Source organism: Quercus suber, unplaced genomic scaffold (genome assembly GCF_002906115.3).
Source record: "Quercus suber isolate HL8 unplaced genomic scaffold, Cork oak 2.0 scaffold_309, whole genome shotgun sequence".
Classification (NCBI taxonomy): Eukaryota; Viridiplantae; Streptophyta; class Magnoliopsida; order Fagales; family Fagaceae; genus Quercus; species Quercus suber.
This window is the reverse complement of record NW_027069765.1, coordinates 239,627-259,554: the sequence shown is the minus strand read 5'-3', so window position 1 is coordinate 259,554 and position 19,928 is coordinate 239,627.

Sequence of the window (19,928 nt, the reverse complement as noted above, 5' to 3'; positions counted from 1 at the left end):
AGAGATATGGAATTCATAAATATATGATGAATAACTTAAAGGATTAAATTGGGTACTCAAGGATTAAGATGTAGTAATCTACAAAGTGGCAGTCTACGTTTCATGACTTTGTATTACTACAAATATTTTATGAAAAGGTTGCATGTACAATAAAGTCTTGGGATATAATTTATTAATGAGGCCTAGAGTGCAATTATATTTATATAGTGGAATTAAATAAAGTTAATGGTAACTTTGAACTTGACAAGAGTTGACAGAAAAGCTCAAGGCCCATTGGAGCTAGTGTCTTATTTGTTCCCTTTTGGTCACACTCCAAGCCACATATTAAAGGCCAATTGTAAAGGCTCAAAAGGCTAACCCAATTAGATAATTGGTTATAAGGAGAGAAACATACAGAATTTTGTATGAGAGAATGAAATGGTTTGTATGTGAGTGTTGGACACTCTCTAATTCTCTCTTGAACACATTCATATAAACTGATTGAAGGACCACATTTCTTGGGCACAAGTGGAATTGGAGTGAAGATTAAAAGTGTTTTCACGAACTTCTAATCTTTGGTTTTGAATTTCATTGCACCAAGGTACACTCTCTTGTTCTTATATTGTGAAACTTACATAGTACATGTTATCAATTGCGAATGAAGTAGATCCGTTAATTTTCTGCTGCGTATGTTTTGTATGCGATACAAGCATGTATTTTTCCATCAAATGGTATCAGAGTGGGCTTTAATTTTGAATCTGTATAATATGTTTTGTGAGTTTTGGAATTAAAGATAATAGTTTCATGATGTTAGAGGATTATATATTTAATTTTCTGCATGGTTGTTGAAACTATGGTTTGATGAAAACTGATATTGATGTTATGATGTTAAATTTGAATTTATGTATGTTAAATTGAACTTTAAGGCTATAGCATCAATGTAATTCAGTTTTGATATCAATATCTATCTATCATGTTCATATGATGGTTGTTTGTTCATGAAAAACCATTGAAAATTGTCTTAGAAAATTTTTGGAAAATTCAAGTTTCACGAGATTCGATCGGTCAAAAATTACTTTCGATCGATCGAGTGGAACAGTGACTAATCTGCCTGATCTGATTGATATTCGATTGATCGAATTTTCTATTTCGATCGATCGAGAAGCAATTGAGTATCAATCGAGCTAGGCAGATTGTTTTGTGACAATTTTCTAATTTTTCGAGCGATTGAGATATACATTCGATTTATTGAAAACTGGGAATTTTAAATTTTTTCTAAGTGTTTTCACATGTATAAAGAGCAAGGCTATGTATAATGAGATTTTGCATATTTACTAATTAAAAACCTTTAATTTAAAATATCTAGTGGGAGAGAGATACAAGGGTTGGATCTCACGACCTTCATTGTCGGTTCATAGTAGTGTGAAATATATACTTTGTCTTTGCTTCGAGCTTAGCATTCCATGCGGAGAGTATTTATTTCATGGTCCTACAAGATTGAATTTCCTGGTCTATAGTAGTTTGATCAAACACCTTGTCTTAGCCTTGAGCTTTGCATTCCATGCGAAGGGTGTTTTGTATCATGGTACTATAAGATAAACCTGTTAAGGGGATGAAATGTGACTACACATGATTCTAGACAATGGTGTACACTGGACTAAATATTATAGTATCCTTTATGCTGAGTTCTTATTATTATTATTTAGGGGCCAAATGTATAATGACACATTATTAGTGTTTGATAAGAGTTAACATGATAGAACTAATAATGAAAAAAATTCTCAATCAATCATAGTATTTAATGTTCACTCTATGCTGAGGAATATTGAATATAGGATTGGGTTGTCGTTGCATATATTTTTTTATGGTTTTATTAAGGTTCCATACTATATGTTTATATGCTAAATTGATAATGTCCATGTTAGGTTCTAAGGTCTTAGGATCTTATGTATTTAGAACTCTAATTTGTAATGTTGGCAAACCATGATCAAAACATTGTATGGTGTCTTCTTTAGACTTGCTCAAAGTTGGTTTAATATTGTAAAGTTGGAATCGAGTGGCTGCAGAAGTATTTGGGACTCTCGGCCTGGCTCGATCGATCGAAGAATAGACTCGATCGATCGAAAATCGCACAGGTTGAATTTTCTGCAGAATTTCCAACTCAGCCCTACTTCATTAAACGTTTAGGGTTTTATGTTTTTACCCTAGGTATATAAATAAAACCCTAGCCACGTTTTTGGAGGTTGTCCATATTGTATTGTTGCTCATACATTGCTGTTTTGTGTGAATCTCGTGTGAGATCTTTGAGGAGCTTTCCTTTACACAAAACTTAGGGTTTTCATGGTGGAGATTATTTCAACATCTTGAAGATCATTATTGTTGCAACCATTGGAACTTAAAAGAAAAGCAAGCGGGGAGCTTGTAGCTGATTGAAGAATTCAAGAAAGAAGTAGTCCGTGGATTCGGAGCCTGCGCGTGGTCGTGTCAGGAAGTTCTACTGGTGGGTAGCATTAGGAAGTCGAGCGGGGAGCTTGTAGTCCTTTTGTACGAACTTCAATTCTTTCATAGTGAATTCAGGTTAGCCTTGAGGATCGGTGGGTCAAATCCTCCCCAGGTTTTTACCGTGTGGTTTCCTGGGTGATCATATCTTGTGTTATTTATTTTCCGCTGCTTTATATCTTGATATGATTGTTTGGATTGTTTTAACCTAGAATTGCTTAATTTGACTAAGTAACAACTTGGCTAATTAATCTAGGCTACGCAATCTGTGTGTTTTAAGGGGTCTAAAACCGTTCAAGTGGTATCAGAGCATGGTAGCTCTTTTTGATTGAGATTCTTTAATCTCTGAGCTGATCCTTGACCCCTGTTGTCATGGAGCATGGACACTCTCTGTTTGTTCCTCCTCATTTTGATGGGAACAACTATGCCTATTGGAAAGTAAGGATGAAAGCATTCCTGAAATCCATTGATGAAAGGGTTTGGAATTCCGTTGAATACGGATGGGAGAAGCCCGCTACTCCTGTGAGTGAGTGGCAAACTTCTGAAAAAGAAGCAGCAAGCTTCAATAGCAAAGCTATGAATGCTATCTTTAATGCTGTTTCTATGGAGGAATTTAAGAGAATCTCTAATGTTGAGGTTGCTCATACTGCTTGGAAAATCCTCCAAACTGTGCATGAAGGCACAAAGGCAGTTAAGATAAACAAACTGCAGCAATTAACTTCTAGGTTTGAAAACATTAGGATGTCTGATGATGAATCCTTTGATGAATTTTATGCCAAACTGAATGATATTGTTAATTCTGCTTTTAATTTGGGTGAAATCTATGATCAACCTAAGATTGTTAGGAAGATTCTTAGATCTTTAACTGAAGACTTTAGACCCAAAGTGACTGCCATAACTGAAAGCAAGGATGTGGACTCCATCCCTGTTGATGAGCTTGTAGGATCTCTTCAATCCTATGAGTCTGACCTACCTAAAGTAAACAAATCCAAATCAATGGCTCTTAAGTCAGTTGATGATGTTGATGGTGGTGGATTTGATGATGAGCTCTCTGCTACAGAGATTGCCTATCTTGCCAAAAACTTTAAGAACTTTCTTAGGAATACAAATAGAAAGGCAAGAGGTACTTACACTGCTGAACCTAGAAATTTTAGGAAGAATGATCCCACTAAGGTTAACAATTTTGAAAAACCTAGAGAAAATTCTGGTCAATCTTCTAATAACTCTTTGGGTCCTCAGTGTTTTGGCTGTCAAGGGTATGGTCATGTGAAGTCTGAATGTCCTACATTCTTAAGGACTAAGGGTAAAGCTATGGCTGTAACCCTTAGTGATAATGAGGTTTCTGATGATGAGTCCGGTGGTGACGAGGATGGAAACTTCATTGCTTTCACGGCTACTGCTATAGTCAATGAAGGCATATCTGCTGAAGAGAACCCTTCTGATGGGGAACTCTCTGAAGATGCAGATCTTCAAGAGGCCTATAACAAACTTTGCAAAATTGCTGCAAAGGATGCTATGAAAGTTGATCTTGGCCTAAAGAAAATTGATTCTCTTGAGCTTGAAAAGAGAAATTTGCTTGTTAAACTGTTTGATGCAAATGAACTTTTGAATAATGTTAAATCTGAGAATATGCTTTTGCTTGATAAAGTTAGAACTTTGGAACATGATTTATCTGTTGCTAGATCTGCTAGTTCTAAACTTGATCACATGCTGAATGTTCAAAAGTATCCTTCTGATAAAACTGGGTTAGGATATGTTGAAAGCATCTTTGATACTGGACCACATTCCACTACTTTTGTTCCTTCTTCTTCTTCTGGACCTTCTGTGAGTGAGGTTGTGAGTGATACTGTCAAACCACCTGTGAGTGAGGTAGTTAAACCTGTAGAAGTTTCACCACCTAAGAAGACTAGGGTAGACTTAAGAGAATCTAAACCTAAGGAGCCTACCAAATCTAAGGACAAGATGCATGGTAAACCTGCTTGGGTTTGTCATTATTGTGGTAAGTCTGGACATATTCGTCCTAACTGTTACAAGCTTCAAGCTGATAAGAGAGCAAATAAACCAAAAGTGCCTGTGCCTCAAGCACAAGATCCTATGGCATTAATTGGTGAATTGGTAAAGGTGTTAAACCTTTATTCCAATCATGGAGTTGGGAATCACTCAAATGTGAATAAGAACTCCAATGCTCATGGTGCATCTAAAAAGTTTTGGATGCAAAAGACTCGAAATAATTGAGTCTTTCTGACATGGTCCTTGTGCTTCATTGCTCTATTCTTTTGTGACCATTGTTCTTTGTTTTTTTTTTTTTTTTCTTTGTTCTAGGACTTGCATTGCATTACATTCATGCATTTCATTCTAGGATTTATTTGTTTTCCTTTAAATAAAAAAAAAAAAAAAAAAAAAAAAAAAGGGAAAGAAGGAAGCAAATTTATGTTGAACATATTGTTCTTGATTTTTGAAAAACAAGGTTGGTCAATTTATTTACACATAACATGTCTTATGTACCTTGTTTAACTTGGATGAGCTTACTTTATTGCACTTTACTAGTTTGAGCTTTGTAGTGCATGTTGTGTGGGAAAGATGTTTATGGTGTTTATCACTTTGTCTTAATCTTGAAGTCACATGTTATTTGACTGTCGGACTTGATCCTTTTGAGAAAGGCATAAATAACCATCTCACCACTGTTCACTAGCCAATCATGAACACCTTAGTGCATATCATAAGATTCTGTGCTCGAGAAAGTGTAGCACATGCACAAAAAGAACATAAGGTGTAGCCTCAAAATAAATTAAAACTGGTGTGTACTATTAGGCTTGATGCCAATTCACTTAATTCAAACCGGTGTGTACTATTAGGCTGAATGCCATCTCATGCAAATAAGAGGCAAAAATACAAGAAACTTACATGATTGCAAGCTTTTGTTCTAGGAGATGTGGGAGTTATAGGATGTAACTCTTTAGGTGATAGTCTCTTTTGAATTCTATGTGATGAATTTTGTAGACTTTGTGATTGATTGCTATTCACATATCACCTCACATGTATCTCAAGTTTTTGCTAGTATCACACACGACACAAGTTACTCTTTGTTAAACACTGTACATGCTAGTGTGTGTTTTTGGTCTGACCAACCAAGTTTGAAAATATCTTGAGATTTATGCACAACATATTTGTTGCTTGAGAAAATATAATGGGAGGTTGATTGCAATTTGTTTAAGAATATTGGGTTCAAAATTTTGGGTTTTTGAAAAAGCATTCCATCTCATACTCATGCATTTTGTTTCTTCAATTTAATGCTTTGAGGAGTTATTTTCAAAATTCGGCTTGTGTCTTTCAAAAACTGTGATTTTTCCAAAATTTAGTGAGCCTCTGCCCATTTCGATCGATCCAACCTATTTTTCGATCAATCGAAAAAGTGCTCTCATTTGTCTTAAAATGACTGTGCTTTTCGATCGATCGAATGTAATTTTCGATCGATCGAATATCGTGGAAAAGCTTTTTAAAAGTTCAGTTCTGACTTTTTCAAAGGTTCTATTCAAACCTTTTTCAAACTTTTTCTCTCTCTCCGCGTTGGCAAGACTCCACAGTTCAGATTTTTGTCGTTTTCCTCCGTTGTTTTTGCAAAATCTCTCTTTCCTCAAGCCGGTAAGACTCTTTTGCCCTTCCTTTTGATGTTATTTTCATTATTTCATGCATAAATCCATGCATTTAAGGGTAATTTTCGGACTTTATTCTTTGTGGATTTTCGGTTGATTCAAACCTTATTTTATGAAATTGATCATTGGGTTTTTGTGGGGACACATTATATTAATGATCCTTGGTGGTTAATTTGATCAATTTTGTGTTTTGTGAAAAATTGAAAATTCTAGGGTTTGTTCTTGATCCGAATTGGGGCTTTTGTTAAATTGGATAGAATTTGATGAAATTGGCTTGTTGTGTTGGTGTAATTAAGCATTATAATCTATGTGCTGTGTTTTGTAATGCTTAATTCATCAATTTGTTGCAAAATTTTCAAGTGGTTTTTCAAATTTTGGGATTTTTGATAGAAATTCCTTGTTCAAGCCAATTTTGTCCAATTACTCTCAATTAAACTTAATTTGTCACTGCATTTAGATCATGCATCACAACATGTTATTGTTCATGCATCATATAGATTTTTGTTCTATATTATTTATTGTGCTAATTTGCAGTCTGCCCTTGGTTTTGTTTTCTCTTGTTTCTTTGTGTTTTTCTCTGTGTGTCTCTGTCCTTTCCTTAGCACTATGCCTAGGAAAACTAGAGCCCGTAGGAGTGTTCCCTCACCTTCTCCTTCACCCCCTCCATCCTTTGATAGTGAGCGGTTTCCGAGTGAGGAAAACCAAGAGATTTTTGAGAAACTGACCGTTAAGAGAAAGATTTGGGCTGAGCGTTCTGTGCTTTTAGATGAGCTTGATCCTGCCATTAGGGCAAATTTTGAGCGTCGGGGTTGGTTACCCTTGGTGGATATTTCTGATCCTCCTCCACCTTCTGCCTTGATTAGAGAGTTCTATTCGAACATCTCTATCCGCGTCTATGATTCCAACACTCTAGTTAAGAGTTGGATACGAGGCGTAGAGTACACCATTACTCCTCGGGTAGTGGCTGATGCTCTAGGGGTACCTTTGGTCCAGCATCCTGTCTATCCTTATGATGAGTCTCCCGAGATTAGCGATGTTTTGTCATACGTCACTGGTACTACTGTCCAGTGGGGTTCTGATCCTCGGATCACTTCTGCTGAGCTCTCTGGGTTGCACTATCTGTTCTTTCGGATAGCTTGTCATTCGATCTGGCCTATTTCCCATGTTCACACCATTCCTCTTGAGAGGTGTGTATTTCTGTACGCTCTTGTTACTGATGCTCCTATTAGTTTTCCCCATCTTTTTCTTCGTTCTTTGAACGAAGTTTATAGGAGTTCATCTACTGCTCATGCTCTTGTTCATCCTATTTTCATTCATAGGATTCTTCTCTATCTTGGTCTTAGTGACTTTCCTTCCTCTGAGCCCGTCCATGTGATAGGTCCTTTAGGTGCGTCTTTTCTTAGACAGAGGGCCGCTCATCTTCGAGCTGGTTCTAAACACCCTAGATCTGAGCCCTCTAGTAGCGCACCTCCTCCTTCTTCTTCTGCAGGTATGGCTGGTGAGGATATTCCTATTCCTGTTGGTGATGATGATGCTGCTGCTGATGTTCCTCCACCTCCTTCGGCCGACTTTGATGTTCGTCGTACTTTGGAGACTGTCATGACTGTTCAGCAGGCTCATGGTCAGATTTTGGTGGACTTGCTGGATGAGATGCGTGCTCTCCGAGCTGATCTTGCGCGTCTTCATTCACCCTCACCACCTCCTTTTGATGGCGACTTGTGATTGCCCTTTGGCATTCCGTCACAAAAAGGGGGAGTGGAGTTTTGACTTGTAGTAGAGTTTTTGTTGTTAGGGGGAGATTTTTTTTTTTTTTTTTAGAGGAGCTTGTGGAGTTTTTAGATTGTATCTATGTGCTTCACTTTGTATATCATTTTTGGGGATATTCATGTTAGGGGGAGTAACATTGATTGATATACATGATATTTTTTATTGATTCTTGTTGCTTTATGATTCACTGCGTATTGATTTATATTTATGACTTGTTCATTTTTATATGTCTTTATTTTGTGTTGTGTGGATCTTACAAGAATGTTATACCTGTTGTTTTACTCTTTACTGTCACACATGCGTTTATGCGTTTGTTGAGTATTTCAGGATTATACAGGTTGATTCAACTAAGCTGCTGTCTACACTTGCAACTATGGATAGTAGTTAGGCTGAATTGAATTTTATGAGCATTATCTTTGTAAAGGGCTTTTTATTTGTAAAACTTTGAGCTGTTAATTAGGGTTTTGTCACGGATTGCCAAAGGGGGAGTTTGTTAGGTTCTAAGGTCTTAGGATTTTATGTATTTAGAACTCTAATTTGTAATGTTGGCAAACCATGATCAAAACATTGTATTTAGTCTTATTTAGACTTGCTCAAAGTTGGTTTAATATTGTAAAGTTGGAATCGAGTGGCTGCAGAAGTACTTGGGACTTTCGGCCTGGCTCGATCGATCGAAGAATAGACTCGATCGATCGAAAATCGCACAGGTTGAATTTTCTGCAGAATTTCCAACTCAGCCCTACTTCATTAAACGTTTAGGGTTTTATGTTTTTACCCTAGGTATATAAATAAAACCCTAGCCACGTTTTTGAAGGTTGTCCATATTGTATTGTTGCTCATACATTGCTGTTTTGTGTGAATCTCGTGTGAGATCTTTGAGGAGCTTTCCTTTACACAAAACTTAGGGTTTTCATGGTGGAGATTATTTCAACATCTTGAAGATCATTACTGTTGCAACCATTGGAACTTAAAAGAAAAGCAAGCGGGGAGCTTGTAGCTGATTGAGGAATTCAAGAAAGAAGTAGTCCGTGGATTCGGAGCCTGCGCGTGGTCGTGTCAGGAAGTTCTACTGGTGGGTAGCATTAGGAAGTCGAGCGGGGAGCTTGTAGTCCTTTTGTACGAACTTCAATTCTTTCATAGTGAATTCAGGTTAGCCTTGAGGATCGGTGGGTCAAATCCTCCCCAGGTTTTTACCGTGTGGTTTCCTGGGTGATCATATCTTGTGTTATTTATTTTCCGCTGCTTTATATCTTGATATGATTGTTTGGATTGTTTTAACCTAGAATTGCTTAATTTGACTAAGTAACAACTTGGCTAATTAATCTAGGCTACGCAATCTGTGTGTTTAAGGGGTCTAAATTTCCAACAAGTGGTATCAGAGCGGGTAGCTCTTCTTGTTGTAGATCTTTTGATCTAAGAGCTGATCCTTGACCCCTGTTGTCATGGATAATTTGAAGTGTCTTTCTGATCATATTTCTGCTCATGCTTCTGCTGATTTTATTGATGCCTGTGATGTTTTGAATAAAAAGGACACTATTGTTTCTGTTGATTTTTTTGATGCTTTTGAAACTCTTCGTAAGGAATTATCTAAATCTTTGAAAATTTCTAAGAAATTCAAGGAAGAGTTAAAATTGGCTAATCTTGAAAAAGAGGATTTGATTGTGAGATTAGATGAGTCTAATAAAAAGAATGAATTTTTGAGAAATCAAATTTCCTCTCAAGATGAGAAGATGAAAAGTTTGGAACAAAAGTTAGCTGAGGCTGAAGCTAAATTGGAAAATTTGTCTAATACCAAACTTGTTGATGATAACAGAAGTGTTTCTGTTTCTCTTAAGCCTAAAACTGAGAAAGTTTATATCCCTCCTTTTAAGAGGAATAATAAAGAGAAGGCTTATTTTGCTAGGTTAGACAAAGGTAAAAGTTCTGATGTAGACGCTGAAGTTTCTAAACCTAAGTCTAATCCTACTGTTAGAGAGCATAATAAATCTGTTTTTGTGCCTACTTGTCACCTTTGTGGTGTTGTTGGTCATATTAGACCAAATTGTTCTTTGTTGAGGCAAAAACCAAAATCTGAGAATAGATTTGCTATTAGGAATACTGATGTTCCTAAATTTGTTCCTGTTTGTCACTTTTGTGGTGTCTCCGGTCACATTCGTCCTAATTGTCATAAATTAAAATTTAAGCATTCTATGTTTCAATTTAGGATATGTGATGATATTTCTCCTGCCATAGGTTCAAATAAATTATTTCATATGCTTTTGAAAAATTTGAGCTTGTTGGTTTGTGAAAGGAATTTGCAGGATTTCAGTCTCTCTCAAAAGATTGGTGTAATTCCTCAAATGCACTCTACTTCTCATGGATTTTCACCTACAAAGCCGAATACTCGTGCTAAATGGGTGAGAAAAGATTCTCCAAGGTGAGTGTTGCTAACTTGTCCTTGATTTAATTCTTTCAATTATTTGTGGACATGTTTTGTTTTTTGTTTTTGGTTGTTTTGTTTTTTAGGTTGTTTTTTTTAATAAAAAAAAAAACCAAAAACATTGAAAAATTTCAAAAAGACAAAAATATTTTATTTTGTGTCTAGTTTTTCTTTTTGAGGATTACATGAATTGTTATATCTCTCTTGATTTAGAACATGCCTGACATTGTGGAGAAACTTGAATAGTTTGTGCTAAGCTATTTTTGATTTTGAATGAGTATGTACTAGTTTGTACATGTACTCAAGGGTTAATTAAGAAATTGATATTTCTTGTTTGTGTACCCTTTATAGCTTAGTTTTGCACTGTCATGCATTGCATTTGCATTGTTCATTTAGCATAATATGTGCTTTTTTGTTTTTGGTTATAAAGTTTGTTAAAACCAAAAAGATTTTTGTGTTTTGTATTATATATCTTGGATTTATAATCAAGGATTGGCCATATTATCTTTACATAACATGTTTATGTACCTTGTTTAGCTTTGATAAGCTTATTTATTGCACTTTACTAGTTGAAGTTTTGTAGTGCATGTTGTGTGGGAAAGATGTTTATGGTGTTTATCACTTTGTCTTAATCTTGAAGTCACATGTTATTTGACTGTCGGACTTGATCCTTTTGAGAAAGGCATAAATAACCATCTCACCACTGTTCACTAGCCAATCATGAACACCTTAGTGCATATCATAAGATTCTGTGCTCGAGAAAGTGTAGCACATGCACAAAAAGAACATAAGGTGTAGCCTCAAATTAAATTAAAACTGGTGTGTACTATTAGGCTTGATGCCAATTCACTTAATTCAAACCGGTGTGTACTATTAGGCTGAATGCCATCTCATACAAATAAGAGGCAAAAATGCAAGAAACTTACATGATTGCAAGCTTTTGTTCTAGGAGATGTGGGAGTTATAGGATGTAACTCTTTAGGTGATAGTCTCTTTTAAATTCTATGTGATGAATTGTGTAGACTTTGTGATTGATTGCTATTCACATATCACCTCACATGTATCTCAAGTTTTTGCTAGTATCACACACGACACAAGTTACTCTTTGTTAAACACTGTACATGCTAGTGTGTGTTTTTGGTCTGACCAACCAAGTTTGAAAATATCTTGAGATTTATGCACAACATATTTGTTGCTTGAGAAAATTCAATGGGAGTTTGATTGAAATTTGTTTTAAGAAAATTGGGTTCAAAATTTTGGGTTTTTGAAAAAGCATTCCATCTCATACTCATGCATTTTGTTTCTTCAATTTAATGCTTTGAGGAGTTATTTTCAAAATTAGGCTTGTGTTTTTCAAAAACTGTGATTTTTCCAAAATTTAGTGAGCCTCTGCCCATTTCGATCGATCCAGCCTGTTTTTCGATCAATCGAAAAAGTGCTCTCATTTGTCTTAAAATGACTGTGCTTTTCGATCGATCGAATGTAATTTTCGATCGATCGAATATCGTGGAAAAGCTTTTTAAAAAGATCAAATCTGACTTTTTCAAACACTTTTCAAAACTTTTTCAAACTTTTCCTTCTCTCTCCGCGTTGGCAAGGCTCCACCTTTGAGATTTTGTCGTTTTCCTCCGTTGTTTTTGCAAAATCTCTCCTTCCTCAAGCCGGTAAGACTCTTTTGCCCTTCCTTTTGATGTTATTTTCATTATTTCATGCATAAATCCATGCATTTAAGGGTAATTTTCGGACTTTATTCTTTTTGGATTTTCTGTTGATTCAAACCTTATTTTATGAAATTGATCATTGGGTTTTTGTGGGGACACATTATATTAATGATCCTTGGTGGTTAATTTGATCAATTTTGTGTTTTGTGAAAAATTGAAAATTCTAGGGTTTGTTCTTGATCCGAATTGGGGCTTTTGTTAAATTGGATAGAATTTGATGAAATTGGCTTGTTGTGTTGGTGTAATTAAGCATTATAATCTATGTGCTGTGTTTTGTAATGCTTAATTCATCAATTTGTTGCAAAATTTTCAAGTGGTTTTTCAAATTTTTGGGATTTTTGATAGAAATTCCTTGTTCAAGCCAATTTTGTCCAATTACTCTCAATTAAACTTAATTTGTCACTGCATTTAGATCATGCATCACAACATGTTATTGTTCATGCATCATATAGATTTTTGTTCTATATTATTTATTGTGCTAATTTGCAGTCTGCCCTTGGTTTTGTTTTCTCTTGTTTCTTTGTGTTTTTCTCTTTGTGTCTCTGTCCTTTCCTTAGCACTATGCCTAGGAAAACTAGAGCCCGTAGGAGTGTTCCCTCACCTTCTCCTTCACCCCCTCCATCCTTTGATAGTGAGAGGTTTCCGAGTGAGGAAAACCAAGAGACTTTTGAGAAACTGACCGTTAAGAGAAAGATTTGGGCTGAGCGTTCTGTGCTATTAGATGAGCTTGATCCTGCCATTAGGGCAAATTTTGAGCGTCGGGGTTGGTTACCCTTGGTGGATGTTTCTGATCCTCCTCCACCTTCTGCCTTGATTAGAGAGTTCTATTCGAACATCTCTATCCGCGTCTATGATTCCAACACTCTAGTTAAGAGTTGGATACGAGGCGTAGAGTACACCATTACTCCTCGGGTAGTGGCTGATGCTCTAGGGGTACCTTTGGTCCAGCATCCTGTCTATCCTTATGATGAGTCTCCCGAGATTAGCGATGTTTTGTCATACGTCACTGGTACTACTGTCCAGTGGGGTTCTGATCCTCGGATCACTTCTGCTGAGCTCTCTGGGTTGCACTATCTGTTCTTTCGGATAGCTTGTCATTCGATCTGGCCTATTTCCCATGTTCACACCATTCCTCTTGAGAGGTGTGTTTTTCTGTACGCTCTTGTTACTGATGCTCCTATTAGTTTTCCCCATCTTTTTCTTCGTTCTTTGAACGAAGTTTATAGGAGTTCATCTACTGCTCATGCTCTTGTTCATCCTATTTTCATTCATAGGATTCTTCTCTATCTTGGTCTTAGTGACTTTCCTTCCTCTGAGCCCGTCCATGTGATAGGTCCTTTAGGTGCGTCTTTTCTTAGACAGAGGGCCGCTCATCTTCGAGCTGGTTCTAAACACCCTAGATCTGAGCCCTCTAGTAGCGCACCTCCTCCTTCTTCTTCTGCAGGTCTTGCTGGTGAGGATATTCCTATTCCAGTTGGTGATGATGCTGCTGCTGCTGATGTTCCTCCATCTCCTTCGGCCGACTTTGATGTTCGTCGTACTTTGGAGACTGTCATGACTGTTCAGCAGGCTCATGGTCAGATTTTGGTGGACTTGCTGGATGAGATGCGTGCTCTCCGAGCTGATCTTGCGCGTCTTCATTCACCCTCACCACCTCCTTTTGATGGCGACTTGTGATTGCCCTTTGGCATTCCGTCACAAAAAGGGGGAGTGGAGTTTTGACTTGTAGTAGAGTTTTTGTTGTTAGGGGGAGATTTTTTTTTTTTTAGAGGAGCTTGTGGAGTTTTAGATTGTATCTATGTGCTTCACTTTGTATATCATTTTTGGGGATATTCATGTTAGGGGGAGTAACATTGATTGATATACATGATATTTTTTATTGATTCTTGTTGCTTTATGATTCACTGCGTATTGATTTATATTTATGACTTGTTCATTTTTATATGTCTTTATTTTGTGTTGTGTGGATCTTACAAGAATGTTATACCTGTTGTTTTACTCTTTACTGTCACACATGCGTTTATGCGTTTGTTGAGTATTTCAGGATTATACAGGTTGATTCAACTAAGCTGCTGTCTACACTTGCAACTATGGATAGTAGTTAGGCTGAATTGAATTTTATGAGCATTATCTTTGTAAAGGGCTTTTTATTTGTAAAACTTTGAGCTGTTAATTAGGGTTTTGTCACGGATTGCCAAAGGGGGAGTTTGTTAGGTTCTAAGGTCTTAGGATTTTATGTATTTAGAACTCTAATTTGTAATGTTGGCAAACCATGATCAAAACATTGTATTTAGTCTTATTTAGACTTGCTCAAAGTTGGTTTAATATTGTAAAGTTGGAATCGAGTGGCTGCAGAAGTACTTGGGACTTTCGGCCTGGCTCGATCGATCGAAGAATAGACTCGATCGATCGAAAATCGCACAGGTTGAATTTTCTGCAGAATTTCCAACTCAGCCCTACTTCATTAAACGTTTAGGGTTTTATGTTTTTACCCTAGGTATATAAATAAAACCCTAGCCACGTTTTTGAAGGTTGTCCATATTGTATTGTTGCTCATACATTGCTGTTTTGTGTGAATCTCGTGTGAGATCTTTGAGGAGCTTTCCTTTACACAAAACTTAGGGTTTTCATGGTGGAGATTATTTCAACATCTTGAAGATCATTACTGTTGCAACCATTGGAACTTAAAAGAAAAGCAAGCGGGGAGCTTGTAGCTGATTGAGGAATTCAAGAAAGAAGTAGTCCGTGGATTCGGAGCCTGCGCGTGGTCGTGTCAGGAAGTTCTACTGGTGGGTAGCATTAGGAAGTCGAGCGGGGAGCTTGTAGTCCTTTTATACGAACTTCAATTCTTTCATAGTGAATTCAGGTTAGCCTTGAGGATCGGTGGGTCAAATCCTCCCTAGGTTTTTACCGAGTGGTTTCCTGGGTGATCATATCTTGTGTTATTTATTTTCCGCTGCTTTATATCTTGATATGATTGTTTGGATTGTTTTAACCTAGAATTGCTTAATTTGACTAAGTAACAACTTGGCTAATTAATCTAGGCTACGCAATCTGTGTGTTTAAGGGGTCTAAAAACCTTTCAGTCCAGTTTACTTATTATATTCATATTTATTGTTTTCAGATTTGATCATGGCATCTTTTAGCCTACTTGTTCCTATTCTTAGTCAAAACAAACTGACTAGATCCAATTATGTTGACTGGAAAAGAAATTTGGACATTGTTCTTACAGCTGAAGAGCACAAATATGTGCTTACTCAACCATGTCATAGCTTTCCTTCATTAGCTTTCCTTCATTGGTTGCAAAGTTCTTCAATTAATCCAGATGATGAAGATCGAGAAGCTCCTTGGTTACAAAACCCTACGGTACACAAACACAACAGCTTCTTCATAAGAAAGATGAGCTAGGGCAAACTCTGTTTCCGGTCACAATTTTCATGAACAAACTTTGCTCAACACTTGTGGAACTTATGTCACCTTTTACAGCCCCTAAAATAATCCTTTTATATGTCTAGGGTTATGAGAAAAGAAAGGCTAAACACATAATCACGGATTGGAAGAAAACAGAATTGAAAAATCTGTTTTTCATAAACCTTGATAGATACCTATCTGTCAAGCTGCTGTCAAGCCACGGGGCTGGAATAGCTCTTCAAGCTCAATAGATGCTAGCTGTCGAGCTTTAATGACAAGCACTTTTTAGCTTGAATCTTGGACAGACTTGCATGGCTTTAACACTTAATCTTGAAACCTTGTTTCTTGAAGTATTAAACATATCATAGATCTACCAAAATACAAGTAAAGTGCGTTTTGTCAAAGGATTAGCCAATTACATAAAATAGTGACATATGGTCCTAACATGGGAACCACATATGTCCTAACAATCTCCCCTTTTGGCTATCCGTGACAAAACCACAACAAACAAATGAACCTATGAGAGAAGTCATAAATCACTCAACTCATATTCACTTGTTGAATACAATAAAATTTATCCTAACACAAACTCTTTGAAAAACTTTGTAAGAAGAGAGTTTATGACAAGTAGACTTTGACAACCTGTATTTCTGAAACACTTTAAACAAAACTCATTAAGGCATCTTTGTGTGAAATAGAAATAATAGATTGCATACAAGTAATAAGAAGCATGTGCATAAAGAGAGAAAAGAAACAACACATGTAAGGGTAGGTGAAAGAAACATACATCAACATATAACGCAATATAAGTACAATGTATGTCAATAATGGTCACAAGACCCATGTACAAGAATAAATGTATCTTTAATAGAAAGAAAAGTAAAAGATACAAATAGTCCTCACTACATCCCTCAAATATCAACGCTCTCCTTAACAAAATGGTCCAATACTAACTCTCCCCCTAAGTATGACTACTTTCATATCCAAAACTACTTCTTCTTTTTGTCACGAGTGACAAAGCATAAGAGTGTCAAGTAGACATCTCATCTATACCAGAAAAGCTAGCATCTCCATCATCATCATCCTTGGAAGCAATAGCATCATCATTATCATCATCATCATCCTCATCCTCAGCATCAGAAGCCTTTAGAGTAGGTGGAGGAGAAGCAACGAAGCCACCCATGACCGCCTACCGTCGTGTAATACGACCCACACGGGTGTTCACCTGATACAACTCATCACTAAGAGTGTCGAGGCGAGCATCCATGTGCTGAAGCTGCGCCATGATGTCCTCGAGAGTCACACCGCTCGTAGAAGAGAAGGGAGCGGATGTGGATGGAGCCGAACGGGTGGGAGGAGTTGCTGACCCAGACGACCTCGACCTAAACTCCACCTCGTTCCGTTTAACGGTAGCGGTGTCTATGGTACACATGTAAGTGAAATGGTCGGACACTGGAAAGGGAATAGAAAAATAGCGTAAAATCTTCGTGATAGCCGAAAGAAAGATAAGTTTATCACGAGTCGCCGAATTCCTATGAACATCTATGATAGAAAGAATAAAGTGAGAAGGAAAATATATAGTAAGATGCTCAAGAAGGGATAACAAAAATGACTGATGGCACTTCAGTGAAGAGCATTGTCGTAAGATGATCTCCAATCTGAATACACTGGAAGTTTTAGGTGCCGATATTGATGGAGAATCCCAAGTGGATACGATAATCCAGTCACTAATAGAATCATTCAAGGAATTCAAAGTTAATTATAATATGAACAAAAAGATTTATTCATTATCTAAATTAATGAATGAATTGTGGATGGTCTTTATATTTTAACTCCTGATAAGCATGAATTATATAATTTTGGATTAGATAATAATTCACATGTGAAATTATTAAAGAGAAAGTTTCCTTCTACTAGTGATGCATATCTTTGGCATTTACGTTTGGGTCATATTAATTCAAATAGGATTCAAAGATTGATCAAAGATGGACTCTTAGAGGCATTGGATTTTGATGGTTTTCCGGTTTGTGAATCTTGTTTGGAAGGTAAAATGAACAAACGACCTTTTAAAGCAAAAGGTAGAAGAGCCCAAGATTTGCTAGAACTAGTACATTCAGATGTATGTGGTCCTATGTCAATCCAAGCAAGAGGTGGCTATGAGTATTTCATTACTTTCGCTAATGATTACTCTAGATTTGGTTATGTTCCTAATGAAACAGACGTCCGAAGCCTTTGAAAAGTTCAAAGAGTTTAGGGCTGAAGTTGAGAATCAATTGGGTAAACGTATAAAGGCCATTCGATTTGATCATGGTGGTGAATATCTTCTTGGGGATTTTAAGGATTACTTAACTGTGATAGGCCAAGAATGTATTGACCCCTTGTGATGAATTAATTGATTAATTAGACAAGTTTATTAATTAATCAAATTAACATGCAATATGCGTGGTAGCACAAACAAATCACCAATTAAACTAAGTATGCAGCAGAAAATAAATTGACACAGTGATTTGTTTACGAATGGGGAAAATGTACATGGCAAAAACCCCACTGGGTGATTTTAAGGTCACTACTCCCAAGAATCCACCATTATCAAACCAAGCAGTTACAAGTAAAGGAATCCCAATACCTTATACCAACCTATAGTTAAATCCTTACCCCAATACCCAATTGAACTTGTTCTGTAGTGACAATCTCTCCTTTCAATGCACGGCTCCCAGTACGTAACTAACTAATAGATGCACAGATCCCAGTACGTGACTTAATCACCAACTTGAGAAGGATGTTGGCTGTAAGTTCTTCAGTTCATCGCACAATGAAGATCATGAAGTTGCTTGGTCACAAAACCCTACGGTGTACAAAACACAACAGCTTCTTCAAGAGAAAGAAGAACTAGGGCAAACTAGGTTTTCGGTCATACTTTTCTTCACACTTGTGGAATTGTGCTCTTGTGCAACTTTCATCACCTTTTACGGCCTTTAAAATAGTTCTTATATATTTTTAGGGTTGTGAGAAAAGAAAGCCTAAACATACATTCACGGATTGGATGAAAATCTGCTTGAAAAATTGAACTTCATAAATCTTGATAGATAGGATATCTATCGAGCTAGTTGTCGAGCTTCGGGCTTTACAGCTTTTTAAACCTCAATAGATGTTAGCTGTTGAGCTTTAAAATCCTGTACTTTCTCACTTGATTCCTGGACAGACTTGCATGGCTTTAACACTTGAACTTGAAACCTTGATTCTTGAAGCATTAAACATATCCCAGATCTACCCAATTACAAGTAAAGTCCGTTTTGTCAAAGGATTAGCCAATTACATAAAATGTTGACATATGTTCCTAACATGAATCACATACATCCTAACAAATTGAAAATGGGATTGTATCCCAATTGACTGCACCTGGAACTCCACAACAAAATGGTGTAGCAGAAAGAAAGAATAAGACTCTTTTAGATATGGTTAGATCTATGATGAGTTATTCGACTCTACCAATTTCTTTTTGGGGATATGTCTTAAATACTGTAATGTATTTTTGAATTTAGTACCTTCGAAGTCTGTTCCTAAAACACTTGTAGAGTTGTGGAATGGGCATAAGCCTAGTATGAGACATCTCCAAATTTGGGGTTGTCTAGCACATGTGTTGAAAGGAAAGTTTGACAAGTTACAGTCTAAAACAGAAGTGGTTTTCTTTGTAGGATATCCAAAAGGAACTATTGGAGGTTTATTCTATAATTATAAAGATAAAAAAGTGTTTGTTAGTATAAATACCAAATTCTTGGAAAATGACTATATGAATGATTATACTCCTATAAGTAAAGTTGTATTGGCTAATGTGGTTGTATCGAATACACCACAAGATACTACTCATGAGATGTCTAGTACGCAAGAGCCTCGTCGTAGTGAGAGGATTGTTATGCCACCTATAAGATTTATAGGTTTGAGAGAAACTTATGAAGCTATCTCAGAAGAGGCCGAAACTGATCCTTACAATTATGAAGAGGCAATGAATGATATAGATGCACATCATTAGGTCAAATCTATGAAATCTGAATTAGATTCAATGTATTCCAATTAAGTTTGGGATTTTGTAAAGGCGCCTTTAAAGCAAGGCTAGTGGCGAAATGGTATACATAAAAAGAAGGTATTGATTATGCAGAAACTTTTTCACCAGTAGCAATGCTTAAATCTATCAAAATTCTCTTATCCATTGCTACTCATTATGATTATGAGATTTGGCAAATGGATGTCAAGACTGCATTTCTCAATGGCAATCTTGAAGAGGAAATCTATATGATGCAACCGGAAAGTTTCATAGCAAAGAACCAAAAGCATATGGTATGCAAGTTGAAAAGACCCATTTATGGACTTAAGCAAGTATCTAGATCATGGAACATCAGATTTGATCAAGCAATCAAGTCATTTGGTTTTGAACAAAATCTTGATGAACCATGTGTGTACAAAAGACATCAAGATAAAGTA